General features: G+C 36.6%; 1 protein-coding gene across 1 annotated transcript in view; it reads right to left on the bottom strand.

Moving 5' to 3' along the window:
- The window catches only part of CPA6 (carboxypeptidase A6), a 521,176-nt gene that overhangs the window by 494,087 nt on the left and 4,422 nt on the right, over positions 1-22,667 (bottom strand). The gene's annotated exons all lie outside the window — the stretch shown is intronic.

Here is a 22,667-nt window from a genome sequence, read left to right on the forward strand (position 1 = left end):
TATATGTTAATAATAAATGTCAGTCAAGAGTCAAACTGATTAACAAGGGTTAACAAATGCAATTTCAATTTCAGAATTACCGTTTATTTTTTAAAATGTTTATTTATTTATTTTTTGAAATTTATTTTGATGGGGTGGGGGGGCAGAGAGAGCTGGGGAGAGAGAATCCCAAGCAGGGATTCTCAGCTGTCACACTGTCAGCTCAGAGCCTGATGTGGGGTTGAACTCACAAACTGTGAGATCATGACCTCAGCCAAAGTCAGATGCTTAACCAACTGAGTCACCAGTTGCCCCTAAATTTTTATATATTTATTTTTGAGAGAGTGAGAGGAAAAGAGTTAGAGGGAGAGAGAGAGGATCCCAAGCAGGCTCTGCACTGATTGCCTACAGCCTGATGCGGGGTTTAATTTCACGAACCATGAAATCATGACCTGAGGCAAAATCAAGAGTCAGCCATTTGACTGACTGAGCCACCCGGGCACCCCCAGAATTATTGTTTATTAAAATTATCTTTTAACTTTCTTTTTAATCTTATATTTACAAAGAAATAACTTGGTTATTCCAATTTGATTTTGACAAATATGTATAGTGCCAATCTCTTCACTTTGTAAAATGCTAATAAAAATTATTGGAGTCAATTATAGATTTGGTACTCTTAAAATTATTTTACTGAAATTTACAAGGATATTTGTGATATAATGTAAAGAATGACTCAGCTGCACAACTTCCAGATAGTGAGTTTGAGTCATGCTTAATACATTTGTGTATGTTTTTTTTAACAAATATTTAATGATACTTGGTAAAGATGGTGAGGCAGACTGCGATAGGTGTAGGGACTGCTGTAATGGGATTGCACAGTGTGGGAGAGAGATGGGGCTCAACTCCAAATATAGCATGGGCATGTGGGAATTTATAGATTAAGAGCAGGGTGTGGGTCAGTGGATGGAAAATTAGTAAGTGGAAACACCAGAAGTAAAGGGGATTCTGAGTAAACAGGATTCTTGCTGAAGATAGGCCAGGGTGATCAAATATCATCTGAGGGATGGAGAAAGATGAGGAACTTGATCATATATTGAAGGTGATGAGATATTGAGAGAGGAAAATGTTGGTTAAACTACTTGGTGGAGTTCTTACTAAAACTGGATTTTACAGGAGTGCAAACAGATGGGCCTAGGAGAACTGACTAAAGTTTAGTCAAGCAAAAAAAAAATCTTTGTCATATTATATCAATTATAACATGATAGTATATATTCAAGTTAGCATTGAATAAAGCAGTAATTCTCAAGTTTGAGCAGGCCTCAGAATTTCCAGGAGGGTTTGTTAAAAACCAGATCACTATGTAATTCAGTACACCCCGGGTAGAGCCTGAGAATTTGCATTTCTCATGTTTCTGGATAATATTGTGTTTGGTCAGAGGAGCACTCTTTGAAAACTCCTTGCATAGATGAACAAATATGCTTTCAGGTTAGACACACTGAGTAAAACCCAGATTTGTTACCAATTCACTCTGAGAGCTTAGGCACAACCTTAATGTTTTAATCTATAAAACGGGGTATTAATAGCTACTGTGTAGTGTTGTTTCTAGAATCCTATGAAGTATTTGCCACAGTCTCTGGAACAGAGGATAAATACTCTGTTGGCACTGTTGATACTGTATTGAATGTTTAATGATGAAGATCTCATTGAAAGATTGTTATGTTTTTCCCAATACATATATTTAATTTATATCTGCAGACCTATTGAGCAAATTAAGAGGTTGAATATTTTGATCCTGATAACATTAATAGGAAAACTACCTTTTGAATTAGAAGTGACTATTTCAATGCAGTTTCTCCAGAGGGATTTCTATTTCGCAAAAGAAAGATTGATCAGTCAACCAACACTCATTGAGTACCTTTGTCTTCAGACAAAATACACACATACACAGACACACTCATATATACACATAAACTCTAAAGTGAATACAAACTGGCTTTTTCTACAAATTGGCTATTCCATTTTTCTTCCTTTCTCTTATCATTTTATCTCTGGAATCGGTGCCTCTGTTTGCTGGTGGATTCCTTTGCTTTGTGCCTCCTCCCCCAGGCTTCAACAGAGGCATCTTGCATCAACTGAGTACCCGTAGCAAAAGTGGTTAACAGATGTGTGGGTTCTGTTGTATTTTGGTATTGTAATTTCCTATTACTGAGAAAAAAAAAAAAAGAGAGCGAGAAGTGTCACCAAGGAATCTCGGGGGATTTCCTGACTAGAAATGCCTTTGAAGTTGAAGAATATTTTTAAGACAGCGGTTTTTAATTGTAAAGAATCTTAATCATGTAGAGAAATATGCCTTTGAAATATTTTTCTTTGAACAGTGCATTTACCAGTTCAGGAAGCTCATTTCCATGCAATGATATTTTAATTTTAATACACAACTTCCCTTGCATTGCATGTATTCATAAAGCTACAATTTTATTCTTAGTTTTATTTATTACATTCTGAAAATTAGGCTACTTGCCTTAAGCTATTCTATATAAATGTTTTTATTCCCCAAACCCATTATTTTAGAGATGCAATTTTAGCCTTTAATGGGAGAAAATGATATAAAGTGGCTATGACTGAGGTTTTCTGGGTTTATATTTCTGCCATGTCTGCAGGGGGCTATTCTCCACATGAAAATCTAAGAATTCACACTAATGTTAATTCTGGGTATAAACTCATCAATCTGGAGGAAAAGAGATTTTACTTCTAAATGTAACTTTCCTAACTAATTCCACTTGCTCTACATTTGCCTAGATTGGACTTGCCTTCAAATAGAGATATGGTCAGGCAAAAGCTGACACAAGGGGAATGAAAGGCTTACCATTTGTTTAAGGCAGGAAAATGACACTACTCAGTTTATGCCAAAAACACATATGGCTGGGGTGCCTGGGTGGCTCAGTCAGTTGGGGTCTGACTTTGGCTCAGGTCATGATCTTGCGGTTTGTGGGTTCAAGCCCTGCGTCGGGCTCTATGCTGACAGCTCGGAGCCTGGAGCCTGCTTTGGATTCTGTGTCTCCTCCTCTCTCTGCCCCTCCCATGCTCATGCTTTGTCTCTCTGTGTCTCACAATAATAAATAAACATTAAAAAAATAAAAACACAAAAAAGCAAAAAAAAAAAAACCCCACATATGGCCATAAATATTTCATTTCTCTGAATTCGAAGGTAAGACTCTTTGTGTTCACATTCTTAAGTAGTATATGTATCTTATCCAGAAACATATTTTACATCTTTGGCCACAGTAACACACACATACAGATCAAAGACCATCAAAGCCCAAATAAGATGGCATTCATTAGGAAACCACACTCTCCTGAATTAATTGCCCTTCTGAAATGAAATAAATATTTTACAGTTCCTTTACTTAAAACACAATCACTAATTGCAAATGGATGTGTTAATATCATCAACCTAGCCTGAATGAAATATCTGCCATATTTGTAAATATATTAATAATTAGTATATATGTCTGCACATATGTGTATTAATACATCTGTGCCCCAGGGGCTCTTAAGATTTGGACTGCAAATTTGGTTTCTAGGATGCTTGTTTTGTCCAGTTTTTGTTTTTAGTAATGCCAGTATTGCCACTGATAAATTTGATTTGACTTGAGGAAAGACCTACTATTATCTTCTTTTATCTTTTTCATAAGTGCATATTGGGTTGAAACCCCTGGATAACTAATCATACTTTCTCATCATCGTAGAAATGTAAGGCAAGGAAGTCTATGTCAGGTAATGCAAGTCTGGTGAGGTGTCTTGAAAACCCCAGCAGCAGCCTTACATTTGTGCGCAGGGAAACTTATACAGGGTAAACTGGATAGGGAGAGAAAAGCTTGGGGACCCACCTAGAAGCTGGGATTGCACTGCACATTTCACAAAATTGAGGAAAAGTCAACTGCATGTCACAAAGAATGGGGGTGGGGAAGAGAATGTGTGGGGTAAGCCGGTGGGGGGGGGGGGAGTGGTTGTAGGATGACAGAGATTATAGTTACGGTAAAACTAATATAGAAAGAGGGTAAGAGATATAAATAAAATAGCAAGTTTTAGTGTCAAGAACATTATATTTTTCTTAACTAGGAGGCTTGTGTGCCAAGTTAGTCAATTTTTGAAAAATAAGAACTGTCTGGACTTCCCAAATATGCTTTCATCTTTGCTTTAGTGAGAAACCCAGAAAAAGGCCTAAAGCAGTTTCATAAGACATCATTTTTGGTTAAAAACAAAGAAGCACATTTAAAAAATCCCACACTTCAACCATCCAAAAGTTTTCCTAGAGTCTAATAAAAATAGTATTCCTTTTTTTATTTTATTTAAATTTTAGTTAGTTAACAAAGAATAGTATTCCTTTTAAAATGTGCATTTAAAAAAATCTTTCTTTCGTATGACATAAGCTATGGCTGCTATGAAAACTGGTATACCTGAAATTTCTGATCAAAATCAAGGGCGAATTTTCCAAGACATCTAATTTGACTGTATTTTCCCTAATTTTTTTCTTTAAAGAAGAAAGCTTGTCCTGAGTATTAGCTATTTCTCAAAGACATGTCAAAAGAAGCTATAAAATACATTCTCCAATGCCTCTAAATTTTTAAAGACTATGTCAATCATAATAAATATGATGCTTTCCTTTTGAGCAGATTATTTTAAATTCTAGAAAGCAAATATAAATTGAAAAATACTTTATTCATAAAGATTAGGGATTGAGGTCAACATTTATAGGTAAGCATCTTTCCTGTGGCAGCAGTAAAGGCATAGTTTGAAATTAAAGCACTATAAAAACATTTTACTTACAAATAGGGTAATTTTTGATCATAAAAGTCAATGGTTGAGGACATAAAGGCTACATTTCTGACACTAATTCCAGTGTACGTACCCTTCGCACACCACAAAGCAATTCTGTGACATCAGCTAAGTGTCTACAATTCAATTCAATTCTGACACTGTCTGGAGACTGTCAGATCCCACAGGTTAAGAGCTCAGTCCTACAAGAAGACTCCCATGACCCCCACCTCAATGCCAATCACAAGTATGGGTTGTCATCTGTGCCTCTGACCCACCATATATTGGAAGTTTCAAGGACCCCCCTCCCCCCCCACCTTGGGTTTCATAATTTGCTAAAGCAGCTCACAGAACTCAGAGAAAGTTTTACTTTTAGTAAATAGTATTGCAAAATACTATTGGTTTCTTAGTAAAGGATATAACTCAGAATAGCCAGATGGAAATGAAGCATAAGGCCCGCATGGAGAAAGGGCACAGGGCTTCCATGCCTTCTCCAAACATGCCACTCTCTCAGCACTTCCAAGCATTTGCGAACCGAGAAGCTCTCTGAACCTCATACTTTCGGTTTTTATGGAGGTGGCATTATATAAGCATGCTTGATTAGATCATTGGCTTTTGGTGATAGATTGAACTTCCAACCATTCTCCCCTTCCCAGGGAGGTCAGGAGGGTGGGAATGGAAGTGTCAACCTTCCATTCAGTGGTTGGTTACCCTGGCAACCAGTCCCTATCCTTAAGCACTTTCCAAAAATCACCTCATTAATATAAACTTAGGTGTGGTTGAAAACAGTTTGCTATGAATATCAAGACATATTTATTGCTCTTATCACATAGGAAAATCATAAGCAAGATCTAATAAGAGTTCCCAAAGTTGCTGACCACTCTTAATAAAAATTGAACCCTTGAAATTCCATAGAATTTCCAGATTCTCAACAGATGCTAAATATAGTGTGGCCACCTTTGTTGGTAACTGATTCAAATGAGTCCAAATCATCTAGATTTTTCAGAACTGTTTAGATTTCAAATATTCTATTTGTTGTGCCATTATTTGTCTCAGAGTTCTGATTTTAGTAGAAAAAACATAATTTCTTTATCCATTGACCTGAATGGCTTCTGATTCTGATTCTTGGAAAATTTAAAATAAGTGTAAAAATAACCCTGAGCTTAAATAGTCAATTAATCTACAACAAAGGAAGCAAGAATATACAATGGAGAAAAGACAGTCTCTTCAATAAATGGTGTTTGGAAAACTGGACTATACACAAAAGGATGAAATTGGACCACCATACACAAAAATAAACTCAAAATAGATTAAAGATCTAAATGTGAGACCTGAAACCATAAAACTCCTAAAAGGAAATACAGGCAGTAATCTCTTGGACATCAGCCTAAACAACATTTTTCTGGCTCTGTCTCCTCAGGCAAGGGAAACAAAAGCAAAAATAAACTGTTGGGATAAAAAAAAAAAGATTTTGCACAGTGAAGGAAACCATCAACAGAATGTAAAGGCAACCTACTAAATGAGAAAAGATATTTGCAAATAATATATCTGATAAGGAATTAATACAAAAATATATAAAACACTTATACAACTCAATGCCAAAAAACCCAAACAGTAAAAAATGGCCAGAGGACCTAAATAGGCATTTTTCAAAGAAGACAAACAAATGGCCAATAGACACACAAAAAGATGGTCAACATCAGTCATCATCAGAAAAACGTGAATCAAAACCACAATGAAATATCACCTCATACCAATCATAATGGCTAGTATCAAAAAGACAAGAAATAACAAGTATTGGGAAGGATGCGGATTAAAAGGAACCCTTGGGGTGCCTAGGTGGCTCAGTCGGTCAAGCATCCGACTCTTGATTTCAGCTCAGGTCATGATCTCGGGGTTCATGAGATCAAGTTCCACATTGGGCTGTTTGCTGACAGCATGGAGCCTGCTTGGGATTCTCTCTCTCTCTTTCTCACTCTCTCTCTTCCTCTCCCTCTGCCTTCCTATGTATGCACAATTCTCTCTGTCTCAAAGTAAATAAGTAAATTAAAAAAAAAAAAAAGAACCCTGGTGAGAATATAAATTGGTGGTAAAGCCACTACCGAAAATAATATGGAGGTTCCTCAAAACATTAAAAATAGAAATACCACACAATCCAATAATTTTGCAGCTGGGTATTTACCCAAAGAATACAAAAACATGAATTTCAAAAGATATATGCACCCCTGTGTTTATTGCAGCATTATTTGCAATAGTCAGGATATGGAAGCAACCTAAGTATCCATCAATAGATGAATGGGTAAAGAAGATGTGGTATATACACGAACTATTACTCAGCCATAAAAAAGAATGAATTCTTGCCATTCACAACAACATGTATGGATCTAGAGTGTATTATGCTAAGAGAAATTAAGTCAAAGAAAGACAAATACCGTATGATTTCACACGTGGAATCTAAAAATCAAAACAAATGAGCAAACAAACAAAACAAAAATATACCCATAAATACAAAGAACAAAATGGTGGTTGCCAGAATGGAGGGGAGTGGGGGGAATTAGTGAAAGGGTTCAAGAGGTAAAAACTTCTAGTTATAAAATAAATAAGTCACAGGAATGAAAAGTATAGCATAGGGCATGTAGTCAGTAACAGTGTAATAACTTTGTATGATGACAGATGGTAGCTACACTTCAAGTGAATTGTCAAATCACTATGTTGCACACATGAAAGTAATATAACATTGTATGTCAAATATATGTCAATAAAAATAATAAAATAAAATAAGAGACACTTAAGAAGCTGGTGAAATTTTTTTTAAATTTTTTTAATGTTTTTATTTATTTTTGAGACAGAGAGAGACAGAGCATGAACGGGGGAGGGTCAGAGAGAGAGGGAGACACAGAATCCGAAACAGGCTCTAGGCTCTGAGCTGTCAGCACAGAGCCTGACTCAGGGCTCGAACTCACGGACCGTGAGATCATGCCCTGAGCCCAAGTCAGACGCTTAACTGACTGAGCCACCCAGGTGCCCTGGCAATTTTGACATCAAACAGTAATTCAAAATTTTTGTTTAAAATGATGGCCAAAAATGTTTATGTCAAGGAATCAAGAGAAAGTTTCTTTTCCAACTTTCCTTCCTGTCTAATGTTTCGGTTTTCTTTTCCTTCTCTGTCTCTGTTTTTAGTGTGGAAGTTAAAGGTGAATACAAGGAAGGTGTGAAATACCATCTTTACCTTTTGCATGATCTATATTTCTTTGGTTTCATTTATTTTTGTGAGATGCTCAGAAGAAGTCCACTTCCAGCTCAGATTCTTTCCTTCAGAGTTTCCCCTAGCAACCTGCTAAATGCTCCTGTAAAATACAGGTTTTGGCGGAGTCAACATAATCACCGTATTCAATATTCTGCTTAGTAAATCACACAGATCTTTTTATGAGTCATTCTATGAGATGTTGGTTCTGGAAATTACAGACACACTATTAACTTTTACACTTAGGAACTAAAAATTCTAAATGAAGGTATAAAATTAGTATGAAAATACATAGAAGAGAGAAAGGTACTATTGTGGACCAAATGTTTGTGTTCCCCCTCCAAATTCATAGGTTGAAATCTGAACCCCAATATGATAGTATTATTAGGTGGCACGTTTGGAGTTAATTAGGTCATGAGAGTGGAGTATTCATGAATGGGATAGTGCCTTGTAAAAGGGACCCTAGAGAGATCTGTTGCTCCTGTGCCATGTGAAGACACTCAGAAAAGGGCAGTCTAGGACCTGGAAGCCGGTCCTCATTAAAACCTAACCATGCTTGCACCCTGATCTTGGACTTCAGTTTCCAGAACAATGGGAGATAAATTTCTGATAATTATTAGCTGCCCAGTCTATGGTACTTTGCTATAGGATCCTAAACTGAATAAGATAGGTACTATATAATTTATTCAGTAACAAGTGAAACAAGTAAAAAGTAGCCTGATTAGATGAATTTGAACTCTTTTCATGAAAGAGGGATAACGAAGTTAATTAAAGGGATGTGGGAGAGTTAATGCATTCTGAGTTATGACTGCCTACCACAAAACATGGATCTATAGTCCTTTGTGAAAACATTGGGAACTACTGATCTGTTGGACTCCTTTTTACAGTACCTGGAAGGTGTAGAAACTCAATGTTGCTTAACAACATTGAAGAGAGAGAAGAGAGAGAAGATGGCATAAGGAAATAAGGTGGGGAATAAGGTTTTCTTTTTTTTCTGTTCTGAGGAAATCTGTATAGGTCACCTGGTCTGAGCATTAGCAGAATATTGCTGGAGAAAAAGACACATGACCAGACTGGAGTCTTTATGGACTCATGGTTTCCAACATCATGTAGAATCTCTATTCTCTCCTTCGTACGACCCTACAACCAACAGATGAATTCACATCTTACGTCATAGATAAGCAACCATCAGAAGCAACTCTTCTTGACCAAATATGTCCAAACAGATCTACACACATCTGTGCCTACCGTTTTCTGTTACAATAGAAAAGGTGTTTGTAATCTGCTATTTCGTCCATCTGTGCTTTGTATCCCATATCCCTGCCTTCTCAGAAAAATGTTTCTATCAGTTTTTCTCCTCTCTCCTCTACCTTCAATCCCTTCAACTCCCCTCCCCCTGACTCTCATCCCCAACATACAAAAAACTTTACTTTTAGTCTAAATACACAACACCCTTTCTTGTCCTTAGGCTTGTTCTGATGATACTGCCCCTGGTTGGGTCATTCTTCCTTTTCACTAGACTGTCCTTCCTTAGTTAAGGCTTTCTTACAATCCCATTATGAAGGCCCCACCCTGATGACCTCATCTAAACTGAATTACCTCCCAAAGGTCCCATCTACAATTACTCTGGGGTCAAAGGTTCAATATGTGAATGTTTGGGAGATACATTTCAGTCCATAGCACTGAGCTTCTTAGATTTATATGTTTACGGGTTTCATCAAATTTGGAAAAACGTCAGCCACCATTTCTTCAAATATCATGTGTCTCCCTGATTCTACTCTTTTCCTTGTGATTCCAATTACAAACGTATGATAGGCTGTTCGTTCCATAGCTCATAGTTCACCTTCTATTCGATTTCCATTCATTGTTCTGTTCTGTTATTGTTCACTCTGTTAAGTTTCTCTTTGTGTTTTACTTTGTATACTTTCCACTGCTATGTTTCCCAGTTCACTAGTATTTCTTTTTGCAGTGTCTAATCTGCTTTTAATTCCCGCCAGTGTATTTTCTCATTTCACATATTGTATCTTTCATCTCTAATGTGATTTGGCTTTTCTAATATCTTTCCTTTCTCTCTTCATCCTCACACTTTCCTCTATCTTCTGGAATTTATTTATAACAGGTGTTTTAACAGACTTGTCAACTAATTCTAGTGTGTTATTTCTGGCTCTGCTGATACTGATTGATTCTCCCCTGATTTATGGGCCAGTTTTTTCTGCTTCTTTGCATACCAAGTTAATTTTTTATTGATGCCAGACATTGTGAATTTTACATTGGTAAGTGCTGAATATTTTTGAATGCCTTTATTTTTGGACTTTGTCCTGAACAAAGTTAAATTATTTGGGTTCAGAACAATCCTCACCTAGGGATAACTGACCCACTACTAAGCAATCCCTGTCTGTGGACTCTGTACCAAATGACACATTTACTAGATCTTTCTACTTTGGCTTGTGGGAACATAAATCTCTCCCACATGAGATGTGAGGATCTCCCTACTCCTCTCTGGTGGTCTTTCCCCAGCCCCAGGGAGTTTCCTCACATGCACCCAAAGACTGTCCAAAGACTTGAGAGGGGCCTTCTTGCATTTCTCTCCTCCCAGACACTCTACCCTGAGAATGATAGCTGCCTTGGTTTTCTAAATTTGTCTCCTCAATCCGCGAGGTTGCTGAGCAGTTTGAGCTCCTCTTCTTAGGCTTCAGCCTGAAAAGGCTCTCCAGGCAGTGAGTTAGGTCACTCATCCAGTCTCATTTTTCTTGTTTCCCTTTCTCAGAGGAATCAGTGCTCTGAGCTGCTTGAAGTCCAATGTCTGAAAACTGTTGTTTCATGTATCGGGTCTGCTTTTCTAGTTGTTTAAGATGAGAGGTTCAATCCAGTCCCTATTAATCCACATTGGCCAGAAGCAAAGGCCTCATTTTCCGGTGACTTTTCTTGTAATGCGCAACTATTTATTTAAATTCAAGATAGTTAACATCCCTATTACATTTGAATACTGTCTTTGTTGGATACTGGATTTTTGCATATATTAGAATGTACCTATTGATTATTCCCCATTACTCTAACAGAGTTCCCTATTCATGTGCTAATATCACATTCTTTTGATTATGGTGGCTTTATGTGAAGTTGTACTGTTTGCAAGGCAAATATCTCCCCTTCTTTTCAGACATTATTTTACTGCTCCCAGATATTCTTAAATGATATTAAGACTTGCTCTTTTTAGGCCTTATTATATGACCTCAAATAATGGGTAATTATATTCAACCAAGCCTTTTATCCTTGTTAGAAATAAATCTCATGGTTCTTAACTGTATTATAAATGGAACATATTTCATGTTTCTGTTTATTGCTCGTGATTCCCAGCATAAAGCTACTAATTATTGCATATTTATCTTTTAAAAGAAAATCAAATCTTCTTGTTAATTATAGCATAAGTCATATAACAAAAAGATAATTCATCTCTTCTTGTTCCAATATTTACCAGTATTTTATTACCTAACTGTACTATATTCCTTAGAACAGAAGAATTAATGTTTAATTATGATAGTGGAGAACATTTCTTTCCTGTCCCTGATTTTGATAAAAATGGCTTTAACATTTCACCATTTGAAATATTTGTTGCTGGTTTGGAGTATACAGCTTTTATTATATTTAAGCCATTTATTTCAATGGCTTCTTAGGCTTTTTATTATAATTGCTACTATCTTTTATCAAGTGCCATTTCAGAACATACTGAAATGATGAAAACATTTTCTTCTTTAATGTGTTAATTAGGGAATTATATTAATTGTGGTATTTCATTCCTAAAATAAATCCTACTTGCTAATTTTGATACATTGTGAATGGACTGAATCTGTTATTAAAAGTCAGATACTGTCAGATTGATTAAAAAAAAACCCTAGAAATATGTTCATTTCAAGAATTACTCTTAAAGCCAGTAAGAAAAAATGCTGCGTAGAGCAAAGGATGCTAGAAGAACATAAAAATATAATTAATTGTAGTGGGAATTTTAATACAGCTTTTTTAGAATTTGATAAAATAAGAAAACAAAAATTAATTAAAGATAGAATGCAATTAAATAATACAGCATAACCTTAATTGTATGTATATATAATGTTATACTCTTTATATTGAGAATAAACATTTTTTTCCACATGATCATGGCATGACTGTTATAAAAAATCATCATACAGTTTGCCACAAATAAATAATGACTGTTTTTTTTCTTTAAAAGCAGAGATCCCTAACCATATTTTTTTGAGTTAGAAATGAATATGAAATATATGAGCCAAACTAGTGACTTGGAAATTAAGAAACATACTCCTGCTAAATAACTGTTGGATCAAAGAAGAAATCAAAATAGAAATTACAAACTGTTAAGGAAGCAATGTAGAGAAGAGAGTTAAAAGTATTGAGATGTATAATAACTGTGCATAGGAAGATGCATAGCCTTAAAGAGCTTCACCATTAAAGAAAAATTACTGATCACACAGGATTTGAGTAATTATCATAGAAAATTAGAGAAACTGCAGCAAGAAAAAGGTGAAAAAATAGGAAAATAAAATTAATAGAGACAAAAATAATTAAAGAGGAAAAAATTACACAGACTAAAAATTTCAAAAGCTAGATGCATTTACAGACCAGTAAAACAGAAAACCCCTCAAAAACCTGGCAAAGAAGAAAAGGACATGGAACAAATATATAAAATATTAAAAATAAGAAAGATGACATTATCACTGATATTGGAAAGATTAAAATATGATATAATTATGTGGCATCAAAATGAAATACTAGGAAAAAAGATTGTTGAGCAAAATATAAACTACACAAATTTTCCACGAGAAAACATACAGGTTGCAAGTTAAGTTAATCTCTACTATTTAACCAGGTACCAGAACTGGATGGGTGGTTTTATAACAGACTTCCAGCTCACCTTTAAAAACAGATAATTTCAATGTTATTTAAACAATTCCAGTCCACAGATTTTTCTAGATGAATTCTCATGCATATTAAGAATTCAGTTTAATAGCAAAGCTTATTAAGGAGAGCACAAAAAGGAAAACTTTCATCCATTGCTTTTATGAATATAGATGCAAACTCTAAAAAAGAAAATAGTATCAAGTACAATCCATTAAGTTGGCACCATAGTTTGAAAAATAAAATATGACTTGAAAGCATACACATGTGTGAGGGCACAGTGTAAGAACTGTGAGAAATCTGCCTGGCATATGCATATCTTTTGGTTGTTTATGGATAGCATTCCCTTCCTCTTTTTCTTTTACAGTCCTCCCTCATCCAAGAGATGCACATGGCAACCTGAGCTGGGCCACAGCTGCAGAGCACTTTTGCAGCAGCCAAACCCAGGAAGTGGGAATGTAGAGAGCCTCCCAGGGCTTAGCTGTTGTTCAAGTGAGAAAATCCTCTTTGGCGACTGTTGAGGGCATGTATGAATGAGATCCTGGAGGTGAAGAGCTTCTCTTCAGAGAGAGAGGCTCTCCAGATGTGTGACTCTGAAGGCAGGCAGCTGTGGTGAGTGTCCTGGAACTCAGAGTACTTCCTAAAACTCTGGCTCCTCCACTGGGCATCAACTTTTCTCTCCTTTGCAGCTGATTCTGCAGTCAAAGCTGTTTTTGCCATCCCTAAAGCTGCTGCACTTTTAAAAAAATTTTTTTTTAATGTTTATTTATTTTTGAGAGAGAGAGAGAGAGAGAGAGAGAGAGAGAGAGAGAGAGCATGAGTAGAGGAGAGGCAGAGAGAGAGAGACGGAGACACAGAATCCAAAGCAGGCTCCAGGCTCTGAGCTGTCAGCACAGAGCCCGATGCGGGACTCAAACTCACGAACCGCAAGATCATGACCTGAGCCAAAGTCAGATGCTTAACTGAATGAGCCACCCAGGTGCCCCAAAGCTGCTGCACTTCTAATAGAAGTGATATGCAGCCTTTTCCAGACCATCTATGAGTCTTGTACCTTTGCAACCAAGGTGGAACCAGATATTCTCTTCCTCTCCCCCATTTTGTCTTTTATGTCTGCCTCATGTCCTTTGTCTTTCCAACTTTATCTTTTTGGTTAGACCCTTGCTATGCACTGTTCTCAGTTCAGTTTAGGCTGGACACCAGTCCAGCACTTTGGCACTGGTTGCAGCTCATGCTGAAAACCATGATCACCCAAGCTGTGGAACAGCTTTATAATGTTGGCAGCAATGGCATGCAGTAATGGCAGCAGTTATTAAGCAGACTCAGAGGTGGCAATTCTAATGGTGGCAAGTTGGGCAAGGGTGGCAGAAGTCTCCATGGTGACAATGTTGGCTTCAAGAAACACAACAATGAATAAAGATCATAAACAGAAATTTTTACATCGTCAGTTACTAGCCTCCTCCTACCTATCATAGACATTGTAACTGCCTCTGTAGAATCCATTCCACTCCTTCTCCATTGGCTTGACTGAGATTGAACTCACCCTCAGTGTTAGGGATAGGATCTGGTTTGACCTAAGCAAATCATGACAATTTCTTGCTATAAAAACTAGTTCAAGGAAAAGCAAAAAATCATACCTAAGCCAATCTGTGCACAGAGTTCCTTTACCTACAACGATTGTTGAAGGAATGAATTTGTGCCATTTAAATTGTCCAATTAGAGGGGCACCTGAGTGGCTCAGTCAGTTAAGTGTCCGACTTCAGTTCAGGTCATGATCTCAGTTTGTGAGTTTGAGCCCCGCATCAAGCTCTGCACTGACAGTGTGCAGCCTGCTTGGGATTCTCTCCCTCTCCCTGTCTCTCTCCCTTTCTCTCTCTTCCTGTGCCCCACTTGTACTCTCTCTCTCTCAAAAGAAAAAAAATAAACTTAAAAAAATGGCCCAATTAGAGACAAAGCCCAAAACTTCTGTTAGATGTGGTTTCAGTAATCCATTGCTCAAGAAAGAAAAACACTCCAAAATTTAATGTCTTAAAACACCAATGATTTATTATTTTCTTAATTTTGTGAATAGACCATGTGAGTGTTCTTCTTCTGGTCTTGCCTGAGCTCACTCAGCTCAGTGACAGCTCACTGGGGTTGGGAGAGTCCCAGATGGTATTACTCTCATGTCTGACAACTGGTGATGACTGTTCGTTGACAAGATGCTTTGGCTTTCCTCCATATGGCTTCCTATTCTACTGTAGGCTACTCTGGGCTTTTGTCTAGATGATGGTCTCAGGTTTTCAAGAAGGCAAGAGTGGAAGTTACAAGTTCTTTTAAGGTTTAATCTCTGGAACTTATATATCATCACTTCTATCACATTCTGGTGGAAAGAGCAATTCATAAGGTCAGCTAAGATTTAAGGTAGTTGGGGGAAAAAGACTCTATCTCTTAATGAGGGCAGAGAAATTGTCAAATTACTAAGTGATGTGGATACAAGGGGTCATAATTCATTAAGGGGCATTATCTACCCACAATGGTTGAATGAGGCTAGTTATGCCATGAAAGTTACAGCATGTTTTGTAACCTAGTATCTAGTATTACCTTAAAAATTTATGTGGATTCCTCCATCTAGTGTATTCCAGTTTTTATAACTTTCCTTTACAACTGGCTATTTGTTCTATCACATCTCTGTGTGTGTACCCTTATTTTAGTGTATGCACACGTCATTAATCAAGATATGAAGATACCTCTAGTCCTTTCTTTTTGATAATATAGACCTTTTTATTTAAATGTTCCACTGGCAACTGTGTTACATAGACTTCGAAATTTCTATTTAAAGATGGTAGAAGATAATAGGCTGAGGATGTGTATTTTTCCTTAATTTTTTCAACCTTCCTACCATCATTAGATAACAGTAAAAGAAAACACTCATTGCCACAAAGATAATGAAACAGAAACATGAGCAGGAGAGAGATTTCAACACATTTCTGAAGGATAAAAAGAGGATGGAAGCATTTTGACAAGTAAAAGAATGAGGCAGGTATAGAGAAGAGTAACTGCAAAAGACTGACCTAGAGGAGAGCTAGAAGATGTAAAGGCAACATGAGTGAGAAGAATGGCTTATCTGAGAAGGCTATCTGCATAGCAACACTTCCTTCTTCCTGATACACTTTTTTTTTTTTGCTTTCCTTCTCTGTGTTTTCTGATGCTTAGTGTAAAAATCAAGCATCAACCTCAGACTAAAAATACCTAAGGATTCTTCTCTAATAAGATGTAAGTATCTGCACAGGCAGAATTAGAATTCTTGGTGCCAGCATCAAAGAAAAGTTCCCTTATTTTGGCAGTTGGAACTTCCACAGCTAGAGACCTGGTACCTGCCTGCTCCCATTAAAGCTTCATTTCATTTAGACAAGTCCTGAACACCTACATAATATTCCCAGCAAAGATCTCTTCATGAGAGATTAGGCAGGAAAACAGACCCACATTCAACAAAAGAGGAAACACATCCTTTGTTACAGAGAGAAACAATCCCATTCCCTTTTCAAATAGAATGAATACTCTATCAACATCACAAAAGGACAAAGGGAAGGACAAGATAAAAAAACAACAGAAAAAATGTCTCTAGAAGAAACAAAGAAACTTCAGAGAAAGATTTGAGAAGGTAGTATCCTCAGAGTACAAGAACAGAATGCTACAGAAAGGAACAACAAGGAACAAATTAGAACAATTATCATGTATATAATCATATGCCAAGTGACAAATTAAAGAAGGGTTAGAATAGGGGCACCTGGGTGGCTTAGTTGGTTAAGCGTCTGGCTTCAGCTCAGATCATGATCTTGTGGTTCATGGGTTCGAGCCCTGTGTTGGGCTCTGTGCTGACATCCCAGAGCTTGAAGCCTGCTTCAGATCCTCTGCTCCCTGCTCTCTCTCCCCCTCCCCTGCTCGTGCTCTCTGTCTCTCTCTCTCAAAAATAAATAAACATTTGAAAAAAAAAATAAAGGTTAGAATATAAAGTGAGTAGGTCTCTCACAACATAAAGAAAAAAATCAACAGAGATTGAACAAGACAAAGGCAACAACAACAAAACAAGGAGATTGAACACTTGAAAAAGATAAGATATATGGAGTATAATTCTAAGAGATCCAACTCAACTAACAGGGTTTCCAAAAAAATGGGCACATGATAACAAAGGCAAAGAAATTTTAAAAAATAATACAAAAAAAACTTTCCCAGAGGTCAGAAGATACTACTTTTGTGTTTGAGTCTACTAAGTTCCTAGCAAATAGTTAAAAGAAGATCCACATGTAAAAACATGACTGAAATCTTTGCCAGAAAACAAAAGAAAGACACTTGCTAAAAAATTTCAGATAGATAAAACACACCATCAAAAAGGACAGAGAATCAAAGTAGCATCGGACTTCTAATCACTAACATATTGGTAAGAGAAAAAATGAGCAATGGTACTCACAATTCTAATAGGTAATAATTCTGAACCTAGCATTTTATAAAATTTTATTTTAGAGAGAAAGAGAGCACAAGCAGGGGAGGGGACAGAGGGAGAGTGAGAGAGAGACTCCTAAACAAGCTCCATGCTCAGCATGGAGCCCAATGTGGGGCTTATCCCATGACTGTGGGATCATGACCTGAGCCAAAATCAAGAGTCATATGCTCAACCAACTGAGCCACCTAGGCATCCCAAACCCAGCATTCTTATACAGTGAAATTATTGATAATGCATCACGGCAAAATAATTATATTTTAGGCACTCTAGAATTCAGATAATTTGCATCTCATGCACCCTAAGGAAGTCACTTGAGATATAATCCGGCAAAATGAGTGTAGATATCAAGTATTGTCATTTGAATTGTGTGTCCTCAAAGGATTTTGTAGTTCTTATCCCCAGTACCTATGAATGTGACCTTCTTCAGAAACAAAGTTTTTTTTCAGATGATCAAATTAAGATGAGGTCATTAGGGTAAACCCTAATCCAATATGACTATGTCCTTCTAAAAGGGGGTAATTTGAACACAGACATGCATAGAGGTAAAATAATGTGAAGACAGGGAGAACATCATCTATAAGCTAAGGAATGTCTGAGGTTACCCAACAATATGACAGAGGCATGACCAGATTCTCCCTCATAGACCTCAGAAGAAACCAACCTTTTGACATCTTGATCTTGGACTTCCAGGTTCCAGAACTGTGAGATAGTAATACTTTGTTATGGCAGCCCTAGAAAATGAATATACCAAGAAAGAAGATTCTGAAAGGAGAGTTGGTGGAATTCAACTGAAAGCCTTGGAAAAACAATCCCAGGATCACGCTTTTGATCAGATAATTAAGTAATCTGTCCAGACTGGGAATGAAATCAGAGGGCTCCGTGAAAAATGAAGAGCAGAATAAAAACAAAAGAAAGCAACAGATAGTACCTAAGGGGCTGGAGAATGTTTGACTTTGTGAAAAAAAAAAAAAAAGGATACATTTCTTCTTTTCACAAAAAAATTAGTCTCCACCAAAAATGAAAATAAAACCAAAATTCTAAGACACTGTGTAATAAAGTCATGGTTCAGATATGATGGAAACCAGGAAATGTCATGCATGTTTTTTAGCAATTGATGGCGTGTTATGAAACAGAATCCATTTAACCTAGAAGTGGTCCCTGAGTGTGCTGAGGGTTTTGAATTTGGACCTAAAGAGAATGAAGTACAATTTTATCACATTACTTATGTCTGCATTATTTAAATAGTCATATAATATACAATCTATTTATTAATTTTAAGTTTTTATAAATGTTTATTTATTTAAAAAAATAAATATTCATTTTTGAGAGAGTGTGAGTGGGGGAGGGTAAGAACGAGGGGGGACAGCGAATCTGAAGCTGACGCTGTGCTGACAGCAGAAAGCCTGATGTGGGGCTTGAAGTCACGAACCGATGAGATCATGACCTGAGGTGAAGTTGGATGCTCAACCAACTGAGCCACCCAGATGCCCCTGATTTTACATTTTTAAAGAGAAACATGGATGTTTTAAATTCAGTTACACAAGATAAATATTATCAACCTTGACGATCAAAACTGAAGATATGGCTTAAAGTTAGAAGCTGGAGAGTCAGAGAAAGAAAGAATTGTTAATAGTCTCACGTAATATAGTGGGTGGTCAAGAAACATTGTATAAATTTTCTAAAACAGGAAAAACTAATTTAAGTGTGTTCCTTATTTGTATGGATGTTATCAATATAGGAATTAAAATCATTATAAAAAACGGATACACCTTTTCTCACTTGATAAAGAACATGTAGGGAAATCTACAGCTAGCATCATACTTAATGGTGAGCAACTAGAGGCTTTCTCAGTGAGATCAGGAATAAGGCAAGGATCTCTGCTCTCACCACTTCTATTCTACTTTGTATTGGAATTCCTAGCTAATGCAATAAAACAAGAGAAGGAAATAAAGAGTATACAAATTAGGAAGGAAGAAATAAAACTGTCCTTGTTGAAAGATGACATAATTGTCTATGTAGAAATGCAAACAGTAACAATAAAAATCTGAAACTGATAAGTGACTATAGCAAGTTGGCAGGATACTGGGCTAATATATAAAGAGCTAATTGCTTTCTTCTATACTAGCAATGAACAATTAGAATTTGAAATAAAAAACACAAGACCATTTATTTGGTAAACCTTATGTCCACACAAAACCCTGCACCCCAATGCTTATAGCAGCTTTATTCGTATTTTTAGTACTAAAAATTATACTTAGGTGTAACTCTAACAAAGCATGTGTAATATCTATATGAGAAACATTTAAAAACTCTGATGAAAGAAATCAATGAAAATCTGAATAAATGAAGAGATATTCCATGTACATGGGTAGAAACACTAAATATTGTGAAGATGTCACTTCTTCCCAACTTGATGTATAGACTCAATGTAATTTCAATCAAAATCTTAGCAAGTGAATTTGTGAATATTGAAAAAATGATTCTGAGTTTGACACAGACAGGGAAAAGACCCAGAATAGCCAATTCAATATTGAAGGAGAAGACCAAAGTCAAGAGGACTAACTTCAAGACATAGTATAAATCTAGGGTAATCAATATTATGTGGTACTGAGGAAAGGACAGACAAATAAATCAAAGTAAGAGAATAGAGAGCCCAGAAAAAGACCCACGCAAATGTAATCAACTGATCTTTTAAAAAGGAGCAAAGGCAATTTAATAGAGAAAGGACAATCTTTTCAACAAATCATGCTGGAACAACTGGACATCCACATGCAAAAACAAAACAAAACAAAACAAAACAAAAATACTCCCAGAAAACCAAAAAACCAAAAACCAAAACCAAACAAAACAAAAACCAAATCTAGACACAGACCTTACATCTTTCACAAAAATTAACTCATGGATCATAGACTTGAATGTAAAATGCAAAACATAAAACTTTGAGAAGACAACATAAGAGAAAATATGGGTGACTTTGGGTTTGGTAATGATAAATCCAAACATTTTTACATAGAGTATCAAAAATCTGATGCAGGAAAGAAAAACTTCATAGTTTGGACTTCATTAAAATCAAAGCCATCTTCTCTGCAAAAAGACAATGTCAAAAGAATAAAAAGAGAAACCACAGACTGGGAGTAAATATTTGCAAAAGGCATACCTTGATAAAGGATTATTGTATAAAATATACAAATAGCTCTTAAAGCTCAATAATAAGAAAAGAACCTAATTAAAAAACGGGCCAAAGACTTTAACAGACACATTATAAAAAAGATATACAGATGGCATGTAAGCATATGAAAAGATATTCAGCCTTATATTTATTTTATAACTAGGAAATTATAAAATAACACAATGGGATGCCACTATATACCAATTAGAATGGCCAAATTCCAAAGTCCTGATACCACCAAAGGCTGATGAGGATGTGGAAGCAATACAGACACTCATTCACTGCTGGCGGGAATGAAAAATGACTGTCACTTTGAAACAGTTTGGCAGTTTATTACAAAAACTAAATATACTCTCATCATATGATCCAGCAATTGTGCTCCTTGTTATTTACACAAATGAGTTGAAACCTCATGTCCATACAAAACTTGCACACTAATGTTTACAGCAGTTTTATTCCTAATTGCCAAAACTTGGAAGCATTCAAGACATCCTTCAACAGGTAAGTTGATAAAATGGTAGGTACATCTTGATCCTGGGATTTTACTCAGTGATCAAAAGAAATGAGCTCTCAAGCCATGAAAAGACACGGAGAATACTTAAATGCAGATGGATAAGTGGAAGAAGTCTATCTGAAAAGACTCATAATGTATGATCCCAACTATATGACAGTCTGTAAAAGACAAAATTATAGAGAGAGTAAAAAGGACTTCCAGGGTCTTGGGGGAAGGGAAAAAGAGACAAATACATGGAGTACAGGGGACTTTTAGAAACTATTTTATATGCTACTGTAATGGTGGATATATGTCATACATTTGTTAAAACCCATAGAAAGTGCAACACAAGGAGTGGGTTCTAATGTATGGAATAGACGTTCATTATTAATAATGCATACATACAGGCTGATTAATTGTAACAAATGTACCACAGTAATGCAAGATACTAACAATAGGAGAAACTGAGTTGGGGAGGTAGAAATAAGGGGATTTATGGGAATTCTTAGCCTAATACATTATACATCTGTTTTCAGTAAACAAGTCTAAACAAAGACCTATCTTCATTTAGAGATAGAATGATTAAACTCTGGGAGGCCAACAGAGTTCCAGTGCATTTCATTCATTCATTCATTCATTCATTCATTCAATCAACAAATATCCATTTAACTACAACTGCATGCCAGATTTTGGAGAGGCTTTAGAGCCACATAGATAACAGTCTTTTCCTTCAAGACACTGTGGTCTGGGAAAGAATTCTATCAATTGAGGGGCGCCTGGGTGGCTCAGTCGGTTAAGCCTCCAACTTCGGCCCAGGTCATGATCTCATGGTTTGCGGGTTCAAGCTCTGAGTGGGGCTCTGTGCTGACAGCTCAGAGACTGGAGCCTGCTTCGGGTTCTGTGTCTCCCTCTCTCTCTGCCCCTCCCCCCTCACTCTCTCCTTCAAAAATAAATAAACATCAAAAAAATTATCAATTGATCTAGCAATTATAATAAAGTGTAACTGATGCTGTCATAAGGAAAAAGGACTATGCTACAGAGCTTGGCATTGTGAGAATTCTGAAAATATTCCCATGTGGCTGGGGTTCATCTGCAAAGGAGGGAGTGGCATGAAATGAAGCCAGAGGGGCTGGGTCATAAATGTTATTTGCCTTTATCATGAAGGGTTTGAAGCAGAATCAAACCCCTCTTGTATTCCAGGAAAAACTCTCTTGACATCTTCTCTTACTCTTGATGACCATGGATGCTGTTCCTCAAATGCTCAGAGCAACTTAATATAGGAACAATTACCTTTCTTGCTTCCTGACTCCAAATCTTATCCGCGAAAACCTCTAATCACTCATGCATGGGTAACATGCAAATACAGGGTCCCATGAATGCCTAATGGGGCAATCCTTGACCAACTGGGAATAGGAAATGATGAGTAAGTGCTTCCCTCTTTCTTCCCCCAGGACAGTTCTGAGATGTATTTATTTCATAAGACTACTCAGAAGGTCCTGTAGAACAGCGCATCTAGCTTCTCATGGGATGGTCAACTCTATTATGCATTCTTGTATTGGTTTTTCCTCTTTCTCTTTTC

This window comes from Felis catus, chromosome F2, assembly GCF_018350175.1.
Source record: "Felis catus isolate Fca126 chromosome F2, F.catus_Fca126_mat1.0, whole genome shotgun sequence".
NCBI lineage: Eukaryota > Metazoa > Chordata > Mammalia > Carnivora > Felidae > Felis > Felis catus.